The sequence below is a fragment of the Schistocerca nitens genome, unplaced genomic scaffold (assembly GCF_023898315.1).
Source record: "Schistocerca nitens isolate TAMUIC-IGC-003100 unplaced genomic scaffold, iqSchNite1.1 HiC_scaffold_377, whole genome shotgun sequence".
Taxonomy (NCBI): Eukaryota; Metazoa; Arthropoda; class Insecta; order Orthoptera; family Acrididae; genus Schistocerca; species Schistocerca nitens.
Window position 1 is genome coordinate 1,544,564 of NW_026045911.1, and position 13,355 is coordinate 1,557,918.

At 52.1% G+C, this 13,355-nt stretch overlaps 20 non-coding genes across 20 annotated transcripts; 5 read left to right on the forward strand and 15 right to left on the reverse strand.

Moving 5' to 3' along the window:
• The first annotated feature begins 822 nt into the window (after positions 1-822).
• Positions 823-894, forward strand: Trnag-ucc (transfer RNA glycine (anticodon UCC)). Its single transcript has one exon. It is a non-coding gene; the product is annotated as a tRNA-Gly (tRNA).
• Positions 895-1,159: 265 nt separating this feature from the next.
• On the reverse strand, positions 1,160-1,241 carry Trnas-aga (transfer RNA serine (anticodon AGA)). The gene has a single exon. It is a non-coding gene; the product is annotated as a tRNA-Ser (tRNA).
• A 140-nt stretch (positions 1,242-1,381) lies between these two features.
• On the reverse strand, positions 1,382-1,454 carry Trnak-uuu (transfer RNA lysine (anticodon UUU)). The gene has a single exon. It is a non-coding gene; the product is annotated as a tRNA-Lys (tRNA).
• An 832-nt stretch (positions 1,455-2,286) lies between these two features.
• Trnam-cau (transfer RNA methionine (anticodon CAU)) lies at positions 2,287-2,359 on the reverse strand. The gene has a single exon. It is a non-coding gene; the product is annotated as a tRNA-Met (tRNA).
• Positions 2,360-3,333: 974 nt separating this feature from the next.
• Positions 3,334-3,405, forward strand: Trnag-ucc (transfer RNA glycine (anticodon UCC)). Its single transcript has one exon. It is a non-coding gene; the product is annotated as a tRNA-Gly (tRNA).
• Positions 3,406-3,670: 265 nt separating this feature from the next.
• On the reverse strand, positions 3,671-3,752 carry Trnas-aga (transfer RNA serine (anticodon AGA)). Its single transcript has one exon. It is a non-coding gene; the product is annotated as a tRNA-Ser (tRNA).
• A 140-nt stretch (positions 3,753-3,892) lies between these two features.
• Positions 3,893-3,965, reverse strand: Trnak-uuu (transfer RNA lysine (anticodon UUU)). Its single transcript has one exon. It is a non-coding gene; the product is annotated as a tRNA-Lys (tRNA).
• Positions 3,966-4,797: 832 nt separating this feature from the next.
• On the reverse strand, positions 4,798-4,870 carry Trnam-cau (transfer RNA methionine (anticodon CAU)). The gene has a single exon. It is a non-coding gene; the product is annotated as a tRNA-Met (tRNA).
• Positions 4,871-5,844: 974 nt separating this feature from the next.
• On the forward strand, positions 5,845-5,916 carry Trnag-ucc (transfer RNA glycine (anticodon UCC)). The gene has a single exon. It is a non-coding gene; the product is annotated as a tRNA-Gly (tRNA).
• A 265-nt stretch (positions 5,917-6,181) lies between these two features.
• Positions 6,182-6,263, reverse strand: Trnas-aga (transfer RNA serine (anticodon AGA)). Its single transcript has one exon. It is a non-coding gene; the product is annotated as a tRNA-Ser (tRNA).
• Positions 6,264-6,403: 140 nt separating this feature from the next.
• Positions 6,404-6,476, reverse strand: Trnak-uuu (transfer RNA lysine (anticodon UUU)). Its single transcript has one exon. It is a non-coding gene; the product is annotated as a tRNA-Lys (tRNA).
• An 832-nt stretch (positions 6,477-7,308) lies between these two features.
• On the reverse strand, positions 7,309-7,381 carry Trnam-cau (transfer RNA methionine (anticodon CAU)). The gene has a single exon. It is a non-coding gene; the product is annotated as a tRNA-Met (tRNA).
• Positions 7,382-8,355: 974 nt separating this feature from the next.
• Positions 8,356-8,427, forward strand: Trnag-ucc (transfer RNA glycine (anticodon UCC)). Its single transcript has one exon. It is a non-coding gene; the product is annotated as a tRNA-Gly (tRNA).
• A 265-nt stretch (positions 8,428-8,692) lies between these two features.
• Positions 8,693-8,774, reverse strand: Trnas-aga (transfer RNA serine (anticodon AGA)). Its single transcript has one exon. It is a non-coding gene; the product is annotated as a tRNA-Ser (tRNA).
• Positions 8,775-8,914: 140 nt separating this feature from the next.
• On the reverse strand, positions 8,915-8,987 carry Trnak-uuu (transfer RNA lysine (anticodon UUU)). The gene has a single exon. It is a non-coding gene; the product is annotated as a tRNA-Lys (tRNA).
• Positions 8,988-9,818: 831 nt separating this feature from the next.
• On the reverse strand, positions 9,819-9,891 carry Trnam-cau (transfer RNA methionine (anticodon CAU)). Its single transcript has one exon. It is a non-coding gene; the product is annotated as a tRNA-Met (tRNA).
• Positions 9,892-10,865: 974 nt separating this feature from the next.
• On the forward strand, positions 10,866-10,937 carry Trnag-ucc (transfer RNA glycine (anticodon UCC)). The gene has a single exon. It is a non-coding gene; the product is annotated as a tRNA-Gly (tRNA).
• Positions 10,938-11,202: 265 nt separating this feature from the next.
• Positions 11,203-11,284, reverse strand: Trnas-aga (transfer RNA serine (anticodon AGA)). Its single transcript has one exon. It is a non-coding gene; the product is annotated as a tRNA-Ser (tRNA).
• Positions 11,285-11,424: 140 nt separating this feature from the next.
• Positions 11,425-11,497, reverse strand: Trnak-uuu (transfer RNA lysine (anticodon UUU)). The gene has a single exon. It is a non-coding gene; the product is annotated as a tRNA-Lys (tRNA).
• Positions 11,498-12,327: 830 nt separating this feature from the next.
• On the reverse strand, positions 12,328-12,400 carry Trnam-cau (transfer RNA methionine (anticodon CAU)). Its single transcript has one exon. It is a non-coding gene; the product is annotated as a tRNA-Met (tRNA).
• Between the last annotated feature and the right edge of the window lie 955 nt (positions 12,401-13,355).

Here is a 13,355-nt window from a genome sequence, read left to right on the forward strand (position 1 = left end):
CTGCCTGAGGTTACAGTCCATCGCCCTTGCGGCGCCTGAACACAGCGGCCTGTTGGGCCAGGCCGACGTTACAGCTCAGAAATAGCACGCGACCGTCCAAGTACGGTCTCTTGCGTGCTGCGTGTTTGGTTCTTCTCACAGCGAATCCTGCTATACATTCCTGAGGCTGACGGAGCTCAAGCGAGGAATCGGTGCGGCAGCATTATAGCGATAACAGCAGAACGATACATCGGCCGGGAATCGAACCCGGGCCGCCCGCGTGCTAAGCGAGCATTCTACCACTTTTTTTTTCTTCTCATTTCGTTCGTTGCATTTGTTGGGGGCGGACGTCCGATGACGCCCGTTCAAGTTCATCGTTGACTCAGTCTTTTATTACAGAGGGCAGATAACTGTCAGACCGAACACGCTGAGTTATCGTGCCGGCAAACCTTAAGATTATGAGACTTACGCGCTGCTTACTGCACTACTGAGGCACATGCCACTGAACCACCGATGCTCGACAAGCTGCCCGTGCTTCCCGAGCAGTTTTCTGCAGGGAAAGTGGGATTGCCACCCAGCGACGTCGGATGAAACCGAAAAAAGTGCTACACACGCGGAGTCCTCCACTACACTGCCTTAAAACGACCACTCATCACTATCGTGTGAGTAACCTTGCGGCTGCGGCGACTAGTCTCGCCCAAAGACGCAGCGTGCGTGGAGGCGCTACCCGAATGCGTGTGGATGCACCCTCCTAGCTCGTAAAGCGCCTACAGCTACTATCACCGTGGGCCGCTGCTGGCGGGCGGGAAGCCGACACAGCGCGGCGTCGCGAGGAGCGGCTGTGCGGTGGTGGTGTAATGGTGAGCATAGTTGCCTTCCAAGCAGTTGATCCGGGTTCGATTCCCGGCCACCGCAAGTAACGCTAGTTTTTTCGTATATAGTATGTGAGCCGCGTGCTGTTAAATTAACGTTTTTGTCGTCGTTACTCCACGCAGACCATCCTGTAGTATGTCCCGACTTGTCCCGACTTTGCTCGGCTGACGCGAAAGCTGACGCTTGGAATTCGCCCTTATCAAAAGGACAGGCACTATAAACGGCTGTGAGAGGCGAGGTACCAAAACGACAGGCAAACTGCGAAATTTTCTGCTCCTTCTTCTTAAACAAAAAAAGAAAAAACGGACGCAGTCGGTAGGACTCGAACCTACGCTCCCAGAGGGAATCTGATTTCTAGTCAGACGCCTTAACCACTCGGCCACGACTGCTCGTAACTGAAGAGTCCCTCGAATCGTGAAAAATCAAACCCGTCTGCGCAGAATTTTGACAGGAAACGAACTCCGTGCACTGATTACGGCAGGGCTACCATCGCTACGAGACGAGCCATTACGGAAACGTTAAAAATCTTCGCCCGGACAGGGACTCGAACCCTGGACCCTTAGGTTAAAAGCCTAATGCTCTACCGACTGAGCTATCCGGGCTCACGCTTCTTGCGGATGGAGCGGCTGCAAGCAACGTGAATAACTGGAACGCGTGTGTAGGCGTACTACGGTAATATCTGGCTTCTGGCGCAACTGGCGACTTCACCGACTTCCCACTGACGCTGGTAGCAGCCCAACAGCTGACCAGCGCCTCCTCTCCCTTTACCCCGGTGCTGACAGTAATTGCATCATGTGCCTGTTTTCCCCGATTACATTCGGTTGAAGCTCCGCAAGGAGGGCGAAAAACGAACGTTGGAAGGCCAAAACATGGAGCGTTGGGTGCGTAAAAACTTCCGTTCCGGTACCGGGAATCGAACCCGGGCCTCCTGGGTGAAAGCCAGGTATCCTAGCCACTTTTTTTTTTTTTTTTAAATCTCATTTTGTTCGTTTTCGTTCGTTGTATCTGCTCTGGGAGGACGTCGAAAGACACCCGTTCCAGTTCGTTGTTGATCCATTAACTCAGTTTTTTTTTAATTACAGAGGGCAGCTAACCCTCTGACCGAGCGCGCTGAGCTACCGTGCCGGCGCCACTAGACCACACCGGATTTGCGCTATGACGTGAGGTTCACTCCGTTTCCTCTCGTATTTCGTGCTGAACCTGGACTCACTGCTGTTCTCTGTTTGCCAGCATATTTGCGCACAGCTCGAAATTGACTATTCGTTATTTTACTCATAACAGGTTAAGAGAAAGATCAAAGTTGTACGTTGTCATAATTGGAAATAAACATTTTGACGCTGAGCGTAGACTCCTTGTGGATAACGAATGACAATTAAGTTCGTTCCCTAGCAACAGCAACACCGTTAATTCAGCCGTGATGTACAGCAAATTAAATGCCCCGGGTGAGGATCGAACTCACGACCTTAAGATTATGAGACTTACGCGCTACCTACTGCGCTACCGAGGCACGTTGCGAGCAACGTTCCAGGAAACTTGGTAAGTCTCGCATATTAGAGATAGAGAGTTTGCGCGCTCTGAAGAATCTGTTGTGTTGCTACACGTGCTTTCCCGACTTGCTAGATTAAACTGCTGCCGCAGCTTTTTCAACGGAACGCAGCACTGCCTGAGGTTACAGTCCATCGCCCTTGCGGCGCCTGAACACAGCGGCCTGTTGGGCCAGGCCGACGTTACAGCTCAGAAATAGCACGCGACCGTCCAAGTACGGTCTCTTGCGTGCTGCGTGTTTGGTTCTTCTCACAGCGAATCCTGCTATACATTCCTGAGGCTGACGGAGCTCAAGCGAGGAATCGGTGCGGCAGCATTATAGCGATAACAGCAGAACGATACATCGGCCGGGAATCGAACCCGGGCCGCCCGCGTGCTAAGCGAGCATTCTACCACTTTTTTTTTCTTCTCATTTCGTTCGTTGCATTTGTTGGGGGCGGACGTCCGATGACGCCCGTTCAAGTTCATCGTTGACTCAGTCTTTTATTACAGAGGGCAGATAACTGTCAGACCGAACACGCTGAGTTATCGTGCCGGCAAACCTTAAGATTATGAGACTTACGCGCTGCTTACTGCACTACTGAGGCACATGCCACTGAACCACCGATGCTCGACAAGCTGCCCGTGCTTCCCGAGCAGTTTTCTGCAGGGAAAGTGGGATTGCCACCCAGCGACGTCGGATGAAACCGAAAAAAGTGCTACACACGCGGAGTCCTCCACTACACTGCCTTAAAACGACCACTCATCACTATCGTGTGAGTAACCTTGCGGCTGCGGCGACTAGTCTCGCCCAAAGACGCAGCGTGCGTGGAGGCGCTACCCGAATGCGTGTGGATGCACCCTCCTAGCTCGTAAAGCGCCTACAGCTACTATCACCGTGGGCCGCTGCTGGCGGGCGGGAAGCCGACACAGCGCGGCGTCGCGAGGAGCGGCTGTGCGGTGGTGGTGTAATGGTGAGCATAGTTGCCTTCCAAGCAGTTGATCCGGGTTCGATTCCCGGCCACCGCAAGTAACGCTAGTTTTTTCGTATATAGTATGTGAGCCGCGTGCTGTTAAATTAACGTTTTTGTCGTCGTTACTCCACGCAGACCATCCTGTAGTATGTCCCGACTTGTCCCGACTTTGCTCGGCTGACGCGAAAGCTGACGCTTGGAATTCGCCCTTATCAAAAGGACAGGCACTATAAACGGCTGTGAGAGGCGAGGTACCAAAACGACAGGCAAACTGCGAAATTTTCTGCTCCTTCTTCTTAAACAAAAAAAGAAAAAACGGACGCAGTCGGTAGGACTCGAACCTACGCTCCCAGAGGGAATCTGATTTCTAGTCAGACGCCTTAACCACTCGGCCACGACTGCTCGTAACTGAAGAGTCCCTCGAATCGTGAAAAATCAAACCCGTCTGCGCAGAATTTTGACAGGAAACGAACTCCGTGCACTGATTACGGCAGGGCTACCATCGCTACGAGACGAGCCATTACGGAAACGTTAAAAATCTTCGCCCGGACAGGGACTCGAACCCTGGACCCTTAGGTTAAAAGCCTAATGCTCTACCGACTGAGCTATCCGGGCTCACGCTTCTTGCGGATGGAGCGGCTGCAAGCAACGTGAATAACTGGAACGCGTGTGTAGGCGTACTACGGTAATATCTGGCTTCTGGCGCAACTGGCGACTTCACCGACTTCCCACTGACGCTGGTAGCAGCCCAACAGCTGACCAGCGCCTCCTCTCCCTTTACCCCGGTGCTGACAGTAATTGCATCATGTGCCTGTTTTCCCCGATTACATTCGGTTGAAGCTCCGCAAGGAGGGCGAAAAACGAACGTTGGAAGGCCAAAACATGGAGCGTTGGGTGCGTAAAAACTTCCGTTCCGGTACCGGGAATCGAACCCGGGCCTCCTGGGTGAAAGCCAGGTATCCTAGCCACTTTTTTTTTTTTTTTTAAATCTCATTTTGTTCGTTTTCGTTCGTTGTATCTGCTCTGGGAGGACGTCGAAAGACACCCGTTCCAGTTCGTTGTTGATCCATTAACTCAGTTTTTTTTTAATTACAGAGGGCAGCTAACCCTCTGACCGAGCGCGCTGAGCTACCGTGCCGGCGCCACTAGACCACACCGGATTTGCGCTATGACGTGAGGTTCACTCCGTTTCCTCTCGTATTTCGTGCTGAACCTGGACTCACTGCTGTTCTCTGTTTGCCAGCATATTTGCGCACAGCTCGAAATTGACTATTCGTTATTTTACTCATAACAGGTTAAGAGAAAGATCAAAGTTGTACGTTGTCATAATTGGAAATAAACATTTTGACGCTGAGCGTAGACTCCTTGTGGATAACGAATGACAATTAAGTTCGTTCCCTAGCAACAGCAACACCGTTAATTCAGCCGTGATGTACAGCAAATTAAATGCCCCGGGTGAGGATCGAACTCACGACCTTAAGATTATGAGACTTACGCGCTACCTACTGCGCTACCGAGGCACGTTGCGAGCAACGTTCCAGGAAACTTGGTAAGTCTCGCATATTAGAGATAGAGAGTTTGCGCGCTCTGAAGAATCTGTTGTGTTGCTACACGTGCTTTCCCGACTTGCTAGATTAAACTGCTGCCGCAGCTTTTTCAACGGAACGCAGCACTGCCTGAGGTTACAGTCCATCGCCCTTGCGGCGCCTGAACACAGCGGCCTGTTGGGCCAGGCCGACGTTACAGCTCAGAAATAGCACGCGACCGTCCAAGTACGGTCTCTTGCGTGCTGCGTGTTTGGTTCTTCTCACAGCGAATCCTGCTATACATTCCTGAGGCTGACGGAGCTCAAGCGAGGAATCGGTGCGGCAGCATTATAGCGATAACAGCAGAACGATACATCGGCCGGGAATCGAACCCGGGCCGCCCGCGTGCTAAGCGAGCATTCTACCACTTTTTTTTTCTTCTCATTTCGTTCGTTGCATTTGTTGGGGGCGGACGTCCGATGACGCCCGTTCAAGTTCATCGTTGACTCAGTCTTTTATTACAGAGGGCAGATAACTGTCAGACCGAACACGCTGAGTTATCGTGCCGGCAAACCTTAAGATTATGAGACTTACGCGCTGCTTACTGCACTACTGAGGCACATGCCACTGAACCACCGATGCTCGACAAGCTGCCCGTGCTTCCCGAGCAGTTTTCTGCAGGGAAAGTGGGATTGCCACCCAGCGACGTCGGATGAAACCGAAAAAAGTGCTACACACGCGGAGTCCTCCACTACACTGCCTTAAAACGACCACTCATCACTATCGTGTGAGTAACCTTGCGGCTGCGGCGACTAGTCTCGCCCAAAGACGCAGCGTGCGTGGAGGCGCTACCCGAATGCGTGTGGATGCACCCTCCTAGCTCGTAAAGCGCCTACAGCTACTATCACCGTGGGCCGCTGCTGGCGGGCGGGAAGCCGACACAGCGCGGCGTCGCGAGGAGCGGCTGTGCGGTGGTGGTGTAATGGTGAGCATAGTTGCCTTCCAAGCAGTTGATCCGGGTTCGATTCCCGGCCACCGCAAGTAACGCTAGTTTTTTCGTATATAGTATGTGAGCCGCGTGCTGTTAAATTAACGTTTTTGTCGTCGTTACTCCACGCAGACCATCCTGTAGTATGTCCCGACTTGTCCCGACTTTGCTCGGCTGACGCGAAAGCTGACGCTTGGAATTCGCCCTTATCAAAAGGACAGGCACTATAAACGGCTGTGAGAGGCGAGGTACCAAAACGACAGGCAAACTGCGAAATTTTCTGCTCCTTCTTCTTAAACAAAAAAAGAAAAAACGGACGCAGTCGGTAGGACTCGAACCTACGCTCCCAGAGGGAATCTGATTTCTAGTCAGACGCCTTAACCACTCGGCCACGACTGCTCGTAACTGAAGAGTCCCTCGAATCGTGAAAAATCAAACCCGTCTGCGCAGAATTTTGACAGGAAACGAACTCCGTGCACTGATTACGGCAGGGCTACCATCGCTACGAGACGAGCCATTACGGAAACGTTAAAAATCTTCGCCCGGACAGGGACTCGAACCCTGGACCCTTAGGTTAAAAGCCTAATGCTCTACCGACTGAGCTATCCGGGCTCACGCTTCTTGCGGATGGAGCGGCTGCAAGCAACGTGAATAACTGGAACGCGTGTGTAGGCGTACTACGGTAATATCTGGCTTCTGGCGCAACTGGCGACTTCACCGACTTCCCACTGACGCTGGTAGCAGCCCAACAGCTGACCAGCGCCTCCTCTCCCTTTACCCCGGTGCTGACAGTAATTGCATCATGTGCCTGTTTTCCCCGATTACATTCGGTTGAAGCTCCGCAAGGAGGGCGAAAAACGAACGTTGGAAGGCCAAAACATGGAGCGTTGGGTGCGTAAAAACTTCCGTTCCGGTACCGGGAATCGAACCCGGGCCTCCTGGGTGAAAGCCAGGTATCCTAGCCACTTTTTTTTTTTTTTTTAAATCTCATTTTGTTCGTTTTCGTTCGTTGTATCTGCTCTGGGAGGACGTCGAAAGACACCCGTTCCAGTTCGTTGTTGATCCATTAACTCAGTTTTTTTTTAATTACAGAGGGCAGCTAACCCTCTGACCGAGCGCGCTGAGCTACCGTGCCGGCGCCACTAGACCACACCGGATTTGCGCTATGACGTGAGGTTCACTCCGTTTCCTCTCGTATTTCGTGCTGAACCTGGACTCACTGCTGTTCTCTGTTTGCCAGCATATTTGCGCACAGCTCGAAATTGACTATTCGTTATTTTACTCATAACAGGTTAAGAGAAAGATCAAAGTTGTACGTTGTCATAATTGGAAATAAACATTTTGACGCTGAGCGTAGACTCCTTGTGGATAACGAATGACAATTAAGTTCGTTCCCTAGCAACAGCAACACCGTTAATTCAGCCGTGATGTACAGCAAATTAAATGCCCCGGGTGAGGATCGAACTCACGACCTTAAGATTATGAGACTTACGCGCTACCTACTGCGCTACCGAGGCACGTTGCGAGCAACGTTCCAGGAAACTTGGTAAGTCTCGCATATTAGAGATAGAGAGTTTGCGCGCTCTGAAGAATCTGTTGTGTTGCTACACGTGCTTTCCCGACTTGCTAGATTAAACTGCTGCCGCAGCTTTTTCAACGGAACGCAGCACTGCCTGAGGTTACAGTCCATCGCCCTTGCGGCGCCTGAACACAGCGGCCTGTTGGGCCAGGCCGACGTTACAGCTCAGAAATAGCACGCGACCGTCCAAGTACGGTCTCTTGCGTGCTGCGTGTTTGGTTCTTCTCACAGCGAATCCTGCTATACATTCCTGAGGCTGACGGAGCTCAAGCGAGGAATCGGTGCGGCAGCATTATAGCGATAACAGCAGAACGATACATCGGCCGGGAATCGAACCCGGGCCGCCCGCGTGCTAAGCGAGCATTCTACCACTTTTTTTTTCTTCTCATTTCGTTCGTTGCATTTGTTGGGGGCGGACGTCCGATGACGCCCGTTCAAGTTCATCGTTGACTCAGTCTTTTATTACAGAGGGCAGATAACTGTCAGACCGAACACGCTGAGTTATCGTGCCGGCAAACCTTAAGATTATGAGACTTACGCGCTGCTTACTGCACTACTGAGGCACATGCCACTGAACCACCGATGCTCGACAAGCTGCCCGTGCTTCCCGAGCAGTTTTCTGCAGGGAAAGTGGGATTGCCACCCAGCGACGTCGGATGAAACCGAAAAAAGTGCTACACACGCGGAGTCCTCCACTACACTGCCTTAAAACGACCACTCATCACTATCGTGTGAGTAACCTTGCGGCTGCGGCGACTAGTCTCGCCCAAAGACGCAGCGTGCGTGGAGGCGCTACCCGAATGCGTGTGGATGCACCCTCCTAGCTCGTAAAGCGCCTACAGCTACTATCACCGTGGGCCGCTGCTGGCGGGCGGGAAGCCGACACAGCGCGGCGTCGCGAGGAGCGGCTGTGCGGTGGTGGTGTAATGGTGAGCATAGTTGCCTTCCAAGCAGTTGATCCGGGTTCGATTCCCGGCCACCGCAAGTAACGCTAGTTTTTTCGTATATAGTATGTGAGCCGCGTGCTGTTAAATTAACGTTTTTGTCGTCGTTACTCCACGCAGACCATCCTGTAGTATGTCCCGACTTGTCCCGACTTTGCTCGGCTGACGCGAAAGCTGACGCTTGGAATTCGCCCTTATCAAAAGGACAGGCACTATAAACGGCTGTGAGAGGCGAGGTACCAAAACGACAGGCAAACTGCGAAATTTTCTGCTCCTTCTTCTTAAACAAAAAAAGAAAAAACGGACGCAGTCGGTAGGACTCGAACCTACGCTCCCAGAGGGAATCTGATTTCTAGTCAGACGCCTTAACCACTCGGCCACGACTGCTCGTAACTGAAGAGTCCCTCGAATCGTGAAAAATCAAACCCGTCTGCGCAGAATTTTGACAGGAAACGAACTCCGTGCACTGATTACGGCAGGGCTACCATCGCTACGAGACGAGCCATTACGGAAACGTTAAAAATCTTCGCCCGGACAGGGACTCGAACCCTGGACCCTTAGGTTAAAAGCCTAATGCTCTACCGACTGAGCTATCCGGGCTCACGCTTCTTGCGGATGGAGCGGCTGCAAGCAACGTGAATAACTGGAACGCGTGTGTAGGCGTACTACGGTAATATCTGGCTTCTGGCGCAACTGGCGACTTCACCGACTTCCCACTGACGCTGGTAGCAGCCCAACAGCTGACCAGCGCCTCCTCTCCCTTTACCCCGGTGCTGACAGTAATTGCATCATGTGCCTGTTTTCCCCGATTACATTCGGTTGAAGCTCCGCAAGGAGGGCGAAAAACGAACGTTGGAAGGCCAAAACATGGAGCGTTGGGTGCGTAAAAACTTCCGTTCCGGTACCGGGAATCGAACCCGGGCCTCCTGGGTGAAAGCCAGGTATCCTAGCCACTTTTTTTTTTTTTTTAAATCTCATTTTGTTCGTTTTCGTTCGTTGTATCTGCTCTGGGAGGACGTCGAAAGACACCCGTTCCAGTTCGTTGTTGATCCATTAACTCAGTTTTTTTTTAATTACAGAGGGCAGCTAACCCTCTGACCGAGCGCGCTGAGCTACCGTGCCGGCGCCACTAGACCACACCGGATTTGCGCTATGACGTGAGGTTCACTCCGTTTCCTCTCGTATTTCGTGCTGAACCTGGACTCACTGCTGTTCTCTGTTTGCCAGCATATTTGCGCACAGCTCGAAATTGACTATTCGTTATTTTACTCATAACAGGTTAAGAGAAAGATCAAAGTTGTACGTTGTCATAATTGGAAATAAACATTTTGACGCTGAGCGTAGACTCCTTGTGGATAACGAATGACAATTAAGTTCGTTCCCTAGCAACAGCAACACCGTTAATTCAGCCGTGATGTACAGCAAATTAAATGCCCCGGGTGAGGATCGAACTCACGACCTTAAGATTATGAGACTTACGCGCTACCTACTGCGCTACCGAGGCACGTTGCGAGCAACGTTCCAGGAAACTTGGTAAGTCTCGCATATTAGAGATAGAGAGTTTGCGCGCTCTGAAGAATCTGTTGTGTTGCTACACGTGCTTTCCCGACTTGCTAGATTAAACTGCTGCCGCAGCTTTTTCAACGGAACGCAGCACTGCCTGAGGTTACAGTCCATCGCCCTTGCGGCGCCTGAACACAGCGGCCTGTTGGGCCAGGCCGACGTTACAGCTCAGAAATAGCACGCGACCGTCCAAGTACGGTCTCTTGCGTGCTGCGTGTTTGGTTCTTCTCACAGCGAATCCTGCTATACATTCCTGAGGCTGACGGAGCTCAAGCGAGGAATCGGTGCGGCAGCATTATAGCGATAACAGCAGAACGATACATCGGCCGGGAATCGAACCCGGGCCGCCCGCGTGCTAAGCGAGCATTCTACCACTTTTTTTTTCTTCTCATTTCGTTCGTTGCATTTGTTGGGGGCGGACGTCCGATGACGCCCGTTCAAGTTCATCGTTGACTCAGTCTTTTATTACAGAGGGCAGATAACTGTCAGACCGAACACGCTGAGTTATCGTGCCGGCAAACCTTAAGATTATGAGACTTACGCGCTGCTTACTGCACTACTGAGGCACATGCCACTGAACCACCGATGCTCGACAAGCTGCCCGTGCTTCCCGAGCAGTTTTCTGCAGGGAAAGTGGGATTGCCACCCAGCGACGTCGGATGAAACCGAAAAAAGTGCTACACACGCGGAGTCCTCCACTACACTGCCTTAAAACGACCACTCATCACTATCGTGTGAGTAACCTTGCGGCTGCGGCGACTAGTCTCGCCCAAAGACGCAGCGTGCGTGGAGGCGCTACCCGAATGCGTGTGGATGCACCCTCCTAGCTCGTAAAGCGCCTACAGCTACTATCACCGTGGGCCGCTGCTGGCGGGCGGGAAGCCGACACAGCGCGGCGTCGCGAGGAGCGGCTGTGCGGTGGTGGTGTAATGGTGAGCATAGTTGCCTTCCAAGCAGTTGATCCGGGTTCGATTCCCGGCCACCGCAAGTAACGCTAGTTTTTTCGTATATAGTATGTGAGCCGCGTGCTGTTAAATTAACGTTTTTGTCGTCGTTACTCCACGCAGACCATCCTGTAGTATGTCCCGACTTGTCCCGACTTTGCTCGGCTGACGCGAAAGCTGACGCTTGGAATTCGCCCTTATCAAAAGGACAGGCACTATAAACGGCTGTGAGAGGCGAGGTACCAAAACGACAGGCAAACTGCGAAATTTTCTGCTCCTTCTTCTTAAACAAAAAAAGAAAAAACGGACGCAGTCGGTAGGACTCGAACCTACGCTCCCAGAGGGAATCTGATTTCTAGTCAGACGCCTTAACCACTCGGCCACGACTGCTCGTAACTGAAGAGTCCCTCGAATCGTGAAAAATCAAACCCGTCTGCGCAGAATTTTGACAGGAAACGAACTCCGTGCACTGATTACGGCAGGGCTACCATCGCTACGAGACGAGCCATTACGGAAACGTTAAAAATCTTCGCCCGGACAGGGACTCGAACCCTGGACCCTTAGGTTAAAAGCCTAATGCTCTACCGACTGAGCTATCCGGGCTCACGCTTCTTGCGGATGGAGCGGCTGCAAGCAACGTGAATAACTGGAACGCGTGTGTAGGCGTACTACGGTAATATCTGGCTTCTGGCGCAACTGGCGACTTCACCGACTTCCCACTGACGCTGGTAGCAGCCCAACAGCTGACCAGCGCCTCCTCTCCCTTTACCCCGGTGCTGACAGTAATTGCATCATGTGCCTGTTTTCCCCGATTACATTCGGTTGAAGCTCCGCAAGGAGGGCGAAAAACGAACGTTGGAAGGCCAAAACATGGAGCGTTGGGTGCGTAAAAACTTCCGTTCCGGTACCGGGAATCGAACCCGGGCCTCCTGGGTGAAAGCCAGGTATCCTAGCCACTTTTTTTTTTTTTTTTAATCTCATTTTGTTCGTTTTCGTTCGTTGTATCTGCTCTGGGAGGACGTCGAAAGACACCCGTTCCAGTTCGTTGTTGATCCATTAACTCAGTTTTTTTTAATTACAGAGGGCAGCTAACCCTCTGACCGAGCGCGCTGAGCTACCGTGCCGGCGCCACTAGACCACACCGGATTTGCGCTATGACGTGAGGTTCACTCCGTTTCCTCTCGTATTTCGTGCTGAACCTGGACTCACTGCTGTTCTCTGTTTGCCAGCATATTTGCGCACAGCTCGAAATTGACTATTCGTTATTTTACTCATAACAGGTTAAGAGAAAGATCAAAGTTGTACGTTGTCATAATTGGAAATAAACATTTTGACGCTGAGCGTAGACTCCTTGTGGATAACGAATGACAATTAAGTTCGTTCCCTAGCAACAGCAACACCGTTAATTCAGCCGTGATGTACAGCAAATTAAATGCCCCGGGTGAGGATCGAACTCACGACCTTAAGATTATGAGACTTACGCGCTACCTACTGCGCTACCGAGGCACGTTGCGAGCAACGTTCCAGGAAACTTGGTAAGTCTCGCATATTAGAGATAGAGAGTTTGCGCGCTCTGAAGAATCTGTTGTGTTGCTACACGTGCTTTCCCGACTTGCTAGATTAAACTGCTGCCGCAGCTTTTTCAACGGAACGCAGCACTGCCTGAGGTTACAGTCCATCGCCCTTGCGGCGCCTGAACACAGCGGCCTGTTGGGCCAGGCCGACGTTACAGCTCAGAAATAGCACGCGACCGTCCAAGTACGGTCTCTTGCGTGCTGCGTGTTTGGTTCTTCTCACAGCGAATCCTGCTATACATTCCTGAGGCTGACGGAGCTCAAGCGAGGAATCGGTGCGGCAGCATTATAGCGATAACAGCAGAACGATACATCGGCCGGGAATCGAACCCGGGCCGCCCGCGTGCTAAGCGAGCATTCTACCACTTTTTTTTTCTTCTCATTTCGTTCGTTGCATTTGTTGGGGGCGGACGTCCGATGACGCCCGTTCAAGTTCATCGTTGACTCAGTCTTTTATTACAGAGGGCAGATAAATGTCAGACCGAACACGCTGAGTTATCGTGCCGGCAAACCTTAAGATTATGAGACTTACGCGCTGCTTACTGCACTACTGAGGCACATGCCACTGAACCACCGATGCTCGACAAGCTGCCCGTGCTTCCCGAGCAGTTTTCTGCAGGGAAAGTGGGATTGCCACCCAGCGACGTCGGATGAAACCGAAAAAAGTGCTACACACGCGGAGTCCTCCACTACACTGCCTTAAAACGACCACTCATCACTATCGTGTGAGTAACCTTGCGGCTGCGGCGACTAGTCTCGCCCAAAGACGCAGCGTGCGTGGAGGCGCTACCCGAATGCGTGTGGATGCACCCTCCTAGCTCGTAAAGCGCCTACAGCTACTATCACCGTGGGCCGCTGCTGGCGGGCGGGAAGCCGACACAGCGCGG